Consider the following 6,942-nt stretch of genomic DNA (forward strand, 5'->3'; position numbering starts at 1 on the left):
TAACAGGAAACTCTAGTAAGAATTGCTATAAATTGGAATGTATACATTCACAGTTTAAATGCTCTCAGATCTCCTGTGTGCAGTGTTTCCAGCTTTATACAAAGTTCTTAAGAAGATGAGTTTAAGTTGCATTGAACAGAATGAAGATATCTAAGCTAAAAAAAAAAAAAAAAAGATGACTCGACCTTCTTGATGGGTGCTTTTTTTCTTATTTGTAATTTGTGTTCAAATGATTGCAAATACTAAGGAGTGCTCACACAAGCAGCTTGGAACACACTGCATTTAATTCTAATGCAAATTAAAATGAATCCATAAGAGTAGCAAGTATGAGGTTGAAAACTGTACAAATTTGAGAAGGAAAATTTGGTTTATGCATCCAATTTAAAATTGGCAGTATATATCAAAAAACCCCAACCTCCTAGGTATAACATTACGAATAAAAGCATTCCATTTTGCAAAGGAAGTAATTCTTTTTAAATTTGGGGTTACTCTAGTTCAGAAAAAAACTCCCCAAAGATTCAAAATTCTCCATGACAGTGAATAATTCCTTACCCTGGGTGTGATATGTCAGGAGCCTCCAGCAGCTTGCTAGGTGGGCTACTAAGGAGCTTGGATAGCCTAACTGGCAGGTAAAGGTATTTTCCCCAGAGGAAAGTTGTCAGAATTAAGCTGTCTTTGAAAAGTAAATCAAGCTTGATGCATTGACAAATACCAATTATATGAAAAAATATCACTTATAATGTAAGATATGAAATTGCTATCACTTTGGCATTTTAAATTTTAAATTCAAATGTACGTTGGGTGGGTTGCAACTAGGCTGGTTTCTACACTAAGCAGGGTTTTTCCAGCAGGGCTAAACTGTACATTGATCAGTTTATGCACATTTTCCCTCTAAGAGCTGTCTAGCCCAATTCCTTTTGTTACTGTTTTGGGTTTTGGTTTGTTTTGTTGGTTTTCTTTACAGGTAGCAATATCATACTGGGACTATACAGAGGTGAGCAGGATTGGAGAGCAGTTGGGAGAACTTGTCACTTTTTTAAGTTCCTCAAGTGTTGCATTCAGGCAAAGTGCTAAAATACAAACTATGATCCTTCCAACCTTCCTGGTGTGTTTAGATATACCCGAAACATACATAAAACTTTCTTCTCAAGGATATCTAGAGATCTTCCTGAACCTGCAAATCTTGCAATTCTACATTATACCTCATTTTGCTAGCAAGATTTTGCTTATTAGTGCTACTGTTAAGTCTTCTGCATTGCAAAATGCACTTGTTTGAACTACGTAACTGGAGAAACTAGCTGAAATCCTTGAATTAGCCTAGGAATTGTTTGTTTTCAGTTATTTGTAGAGTTACACCAATAGACCTTTTTATGTGGATTTTTGTGGTTGATGGGGTTTTTCTAAAATATGCCATATCACAGGGAACTGAAATATGTATGAATAGAATTATCAATGCTGGAAATCATCCCACAGCAGGGGTTTTTTTTCACTCTTTCTTAAAATTCTCCTAGTAATTCCAAACAACGTTTTCCTGTTCTTTTCAATAACCATTACTTTTATAAATAAAGCTTACCAAATACCTTAACAAGGATAAACAGAATTTTTGAATGCTTTCAGTTAAGGTAGTTCACAAAGAGCCAGGCAAATGAAAATAAAACTAAAGTACTCCAAAATACAAGCTATGTTAGAACTGGGAGTCAATAATGGTCAGGCTAAATCTCTGCTTGATAAGGGAAAGCTCATGCTTTCAGCTTCACCTGCCTCAGAACTTCTTCAGTGCATTTGTATTTTGAAGATTTTGCAAAACTCCTGTATATTATAAAAGTAGTTGCTACAGGTCACTGTTCTCCCTCAACCCTTCTTATTCCAGCAGCAGACGTCCGAAGCAAGGGAGAGAGAACATGACTGAACCTTAAGGTTCTGGTAACAGTAGTTTTTGCTATTTAGTGACCATCATATTCTTACAGCAAGATAAGATTTTTTGGAGCTCTAGGCCTCATTTTCCAACCTATGTGTTATACAAAAACACTTACACGGCACAAGCAATATGTTTACAAGCTCTGGGAACACAGAGCCATTCTTTTCCTTCAGGAACGATGCCTAAGGCCGCTTTATCAAAGCAACTTTTCTTCAAAAATTGAGATCAAACTGATTTATTTAACAGAAGGTGTTTTAGGGTTTTAACTCAGTATCTTCTTTCCAAGCTAAAAAGGACATGCTAAAATATATAATTACTATTTTGTTTCTGTTTGTGACTAAAAAAGCCACAAAAGAGTCTTCATAAAGTAAGATGTCCAGGGGAAGCAAAATATTATGTGGTCAGTATTATGCATATATGCAGTCACTATATGCAGTCAGTACTATGTAGTAATAATACAACATTTACTTCACAGTTCCTTTTTTTTTTTTTTTTTTATTCTAGCAAGACAGGGCTTCAGGCCTTTACAAATACCATTAATAATTACAAATACCATGACTAGTTAAAGTTTTGAAAGTTGTTTTGATCACTCACATGGTACTTATGTCTGTTTCTAATCTCTGAAAGAAAAAATGTAGTTCAAATTCTGAACACTATAGGTATGTAACTAGCATTAATAATTAAAAATATAAGACTACACACTACATAAATTAATAAGGGATTAAGGATTCTATGAATGCATAGACAAATGCATTAAGTGATGACCTTAATTCAGCATTTAAATTCTGCCCAATTCCTTCAGCTTCTTAGTTTCTATATTTGTCATGGCTTTTCTTGTCATTTAGAGAAACAAGAAAAAGTATAAACTACAGCAGGTTATTATAGTAGCACACCTGATGCTGGGGCTTTTAGCATAGGCAGGTAGCAGAAACAGTTTACCAAAGATAGCAAAAAAAACCCAAACAGAAAAACAGAGAGGTGACTTGCAAGACATGTCCCTGATACAGCCAATGGCTTGTTCAAAATTTTATGTGTAACACTCTTTGCTTCTCCAGGTTGAAAGTTTTTGCTCATTTTACTAGGCAGGGAGGAGTGAAATCTAATCTCTATAGTTTAGGCTATTAATTCTCTGGCACTAAGATATTTAAGTCTCTATGGTTCCTGATCATCCATGGGGCCTGGTGGAGTATGCCTGCAGCTCTTATAATTTTCTTCCAGAGAAACAGGGAATGTAGTAGGAAGACCAGGAGGAGTGGAAGTGGGGATGGTGCACAGCACATCTTGCCTTAACACGGAGTTAAGACATCAGCAGAATGTTATCTGGGTGTTAGGGAATGTATCCAGTTTCCACGCTATAGAGAAAGCAGGCTGTCAAATGAAGCACATATATTTCTTACACAGTTGAGGAAAAGACACTGATTCCTTCCTCATTCCCAATGACTGGGCTTTTTCCAAAAAAGATTTTCAAAAACATACTCATCTGCTGCAATTTTGCCACAAAAAATAATTTTCCTTTATGTGGCTGTTTTCAATCCACTATTCTTCCCCCTGCCTAACATTCAGAAAGGGACTAACTAAATCCCTGTCTTGATCCTTGGCCACTAGAGACAGGCATCTAATGAATTCACTGCACTCCCTGAGTGCTCTGCAAGGAGCAACCTCGCAGGGATGACACCTAAGCGGAAGCTGTTGGGAAACTCCTTTGCTGCTTATGAAAAAAATAAAAGAGCATGCGGGATGAGTGACACAAATCCTATAAAATCAGCAAATAAGCTCTGAACAACCTTTGTAATGTATTTTTCTTCAGTTTCTCGATCAGAGACCAACTGCCCTCCATGAGGGAAGAAAAGTCATTTATAAAATCAAGCATCTCAGGATAGGAAGTGGAAATTTATTGTCCTACTGTTTCTACAGACTTCACCTAATCACCCCATGATGATTATCTCAGAAAACTAATTAATCGTTCTAAAATGCTTTTCAGATTTAAGATTACCACCCTGACATTCTGCAGAATTAATGCCTCCAGCCTCACCCCTTTCAGCAGCTCTTGCTTCCCAAACTATTCCACACCTCTCACTGCTTTCCATCATACTCCAGTCCTCTCCTGTTCTTGCATTATTTCCAGTTTCTACTTCCCACTATTTTCCCAACACTGCCTATGTCTTCTTTACTTCCCTTCCCCCAGAATGTCCCCAGGCCCCCTCCATGACTCCAGCAAGGGATGATCAATATGTGCTTTAGCTAGTGGTACCTTTTCACTGCCTGGCCAATTAGCACATAAATTCATCAGCAGCTACTCAGAAATTATACCGGCTGTTATCCTTGGTTTTATAGCGGGCCATCACTTTTGTCTCTTGACAGTCACAATTTTGATTAAACTAGGGTCTCTCTGATATTCCTTCCCGTCTTTTAAACTGGCTTGAAGGTATCTGAACTTTTCAAAAGTTGTGGGAGAGATGTAACAGCAGCTGAGCAACACAAAGCCAGAACACTATGGTTTTGTTCTCTTAAAACACCAAGGAAAAAAAGAAAAAAGAAAATATGAAAGAATTATTTAAAAGTATAATTACTATATCTATAAGTACCCTTAAAATATAATGGAGAAAAGTTGGAAAAAATGTACATTTAGCAGTTAATTAAAGCTATAAATTCCTGTAATGAACAGTGAGGAAAGGTCTATTACAAAAAGTAAATCAAACTAGAAAACTAGACTATCCAGAAGGAAAACACAAGAGAACTAATTTTTAAAAGGTATTTAAAAATACTTTGATTGATGTAGTCCAAAATGTTTCAGTTTTATCTATTACAGAGGAATAGAAGTTGGGAGTTACATTTATTCTCATTTGTATTGACCCAGACAACAAAGAACCACAATCAAAATTAGGTTTCCCCAGCACCAAGAGCTGTTTGCTGTAACATGATCCAAATTCATGCTTCAAAGCCTTGATTCTCTGCTCTACCAGCTGCTCCTGAGTGTCATGATGTCAACATTAGTAGGCTGATCCTCCACATCTGGATCTGACGCTTTGCCAGCGTTCACTCTGTAATGAAAGGAACTGCAATTACAGCCTGACTTTGACTTGAAGCATCCAGGATTTCTATTCTTCCTCCCTACCCACATCCTTCCATTTCATGCCCAAAATGTAATGGACTTTGAAGAAAAAAAAGCCCCTTTTCCATCACCAAGAAAGATAAAAGACAAGATTGTCCAAATCTGCCAACTCAGACTCATTTCTATATGTCAAATGAAATAAGCAAATCTTTAGTGTTTTCAGAAATGCTTAATTTTAGACATTCATCTCTTGAGCTGTTCTGAAGTCTACAAGTTTGGAGAATTTTCTCTCTTGCCTGGAAGTCTCCTTTCGCATTCAAATATCAGAGTTGAATTCAGGCTGTCTCACAACTAACAAAAGTCATCAACTGACCCAAGGCAAACTGTAATACAATCAAATGGTTCAAACACAAATAATTTCAGAATTATGTGCTTCTGTCAGCCAGGGCTGCCTAGCCTTGAGAATTTGGGCACATTTTGCACTGATAACTGTCTCAGATTATCTATGCAGTTCCTATTATTCATGAAACTATTGAAATCAAGGCAATCTATTCATACCTCAGATTTGACACAATTATATTCCTGAAGTCAAACAGAATCAGTCTCAACTGAGCACATTTTACTCTGACATCTGTCAGCTACGACAGAGGGGCAGATTTCCCATGCAGAAAATTACAGATTTAATTTTCAGAAATGTGTGTAGCTATTTAGAGGTGCAGTTAGCCAGTTTTAAGTGCAATGCAAAAAGCAACTGTAGCCTTGAACATAAAAGAAGGAACTTTTGTTCAGTCTATGCAATTGCAGAAATATTTCTGAAAATATCTCCAGTGAGGGACACCCCACAAGCCCTCTGGGCAATCTGTTCTAGTGCTGGGTGACCTGCACAGTAAAGAAGTCCTCCCTCATGTTCAGGTGGAACTTCCTGTGCATCGGTTTCTGCCCCTTGCCTCTTGTTCTATTGCTTGACAGCACGGAGCAGAGCCTGGTCCGTCCTCTGACACCTCCTTTCAGATACTCATAGACATTGATTAGGTCCCCTCTCAGTTGTCTCTTCTCGAGGCTGGACAGGCCCAGCTCCCTCAGCCTTTCCTTGTAAGAGAGATGCTCCAGTCCCTTGATACATTTTGCAATCCTCAGCTGAAGAGAGATGCTCCAGTCCCTTGCAGCCCTCCGCTGAGCCCGCTCCAGGTGGTCTGTGTCTCTCTTGCACTGAGGAGCCCAGAAATGAAAGATCTGCTTGTCTTTAGATTGTTTTTAAGCCTTGTGTATCTCTGCTTAGCTGTGCAGCCAAAGCAGCAGCAGCCACCGCACGCCCAACCAAGGCATGAGGCAGGTCCTTCTAGCTGAAGTGCTCTGACATACGGAGAACCTGAGGCAGGGCGCTATGGAAAAGTCACTTACTGGAAGGGCAAAGCCAGACCCGGCTGGGAGACTTTCCACACCACGGGGGAGGCTCTCGGGGCAAGCCTGAGGCAGGGCCAGCTCGGAGGCCCCTCAGGGCCCGGGCACCCCGGCGTTCCATCGTTCCCGTCCCTGGGGCCGCTGCGGCCCTGGAGGTAACGGGGCGGGCCGATCGCTCCCACGGGCAGGCGGGCGGCGGCTCCGGGGCTCAGCCTCGCCCCCTGCAGGAGCCGCTCGCCGCTGGCAGCGGCTTTTCTCCTCACAGAGCCCATGCGGGCGGCGCCTCCCGGTGCGGGGGTTGATGGCGAAGCACGGTCGGATGCCAGCGCGGCGCCGGGAGCGAGGCACGGCCGTGTCCCGGAGCGCTGCCCCGGCAGCTCCCGCCGCCCCTGCCCGGCGTGGGCGCGCTCCCTTCCCTGCCCGCTAGAGCGCCCCCTCGGCCGCCGCGGCGCCGCCCGCCAGGTGGCGCTGCCACCCCGCGAGCCGGCGGCGGCCACCGCCCCCCCATAGCGGGCAGGGAAGGGATATTTAATGATTTTTTTTGTTTAAATCCTACTCTTTTTTTTTCCTT

The 6,942-nt window shown here is 41.0% G+C and overlaps 1 protein-coding gene and 1 long non-coding RNA gene across 9 annotated transcripts in view; one reads left to right on the forward strand and one right to left on the reverse strand.

The window, feature by feature from the left end:
- STARD13 (StAR related lipid transfer domain containing 13) overlaps nucleotides 1–6,942 on the forward strand; it is a 324,425-nt gene that overhangs the window by 91,730 nt on the left and 225,753 nt on the right. The gene's annotated exons all lie outside the window — the stretch shown is intronic.
- On the reverse strand, nucleotides 3,790–6,805 carry LOC121657900. The gene is made up of 2 exons (XR_006013786.1): nucleotides 5,529–6,805; nucleotides 3,790–4,959 (listed from the first exon to the last, which is right to left on the reverse strand). It is a non-coding gene; the product is annotated as an uncharacterized LOC121657900 (long non-coding RNA).

Source organism: Corvus kubaryi, unplaced genomic scaffold (assembly GCF_017639235.1).
Source record: "Corvus kubaryi isolate FWS band 111438036 unplaced genomic scaffold, C.kubaryi_AGA036_p1.0 split1-65, whole genome shotgun sequence".
Classification (NCBI taxonomy): Eukaryota; Metazoa; Chordata; class Aves; order Passeriformes; family Corvidae; genus Corvus; species Corvus kubaryi.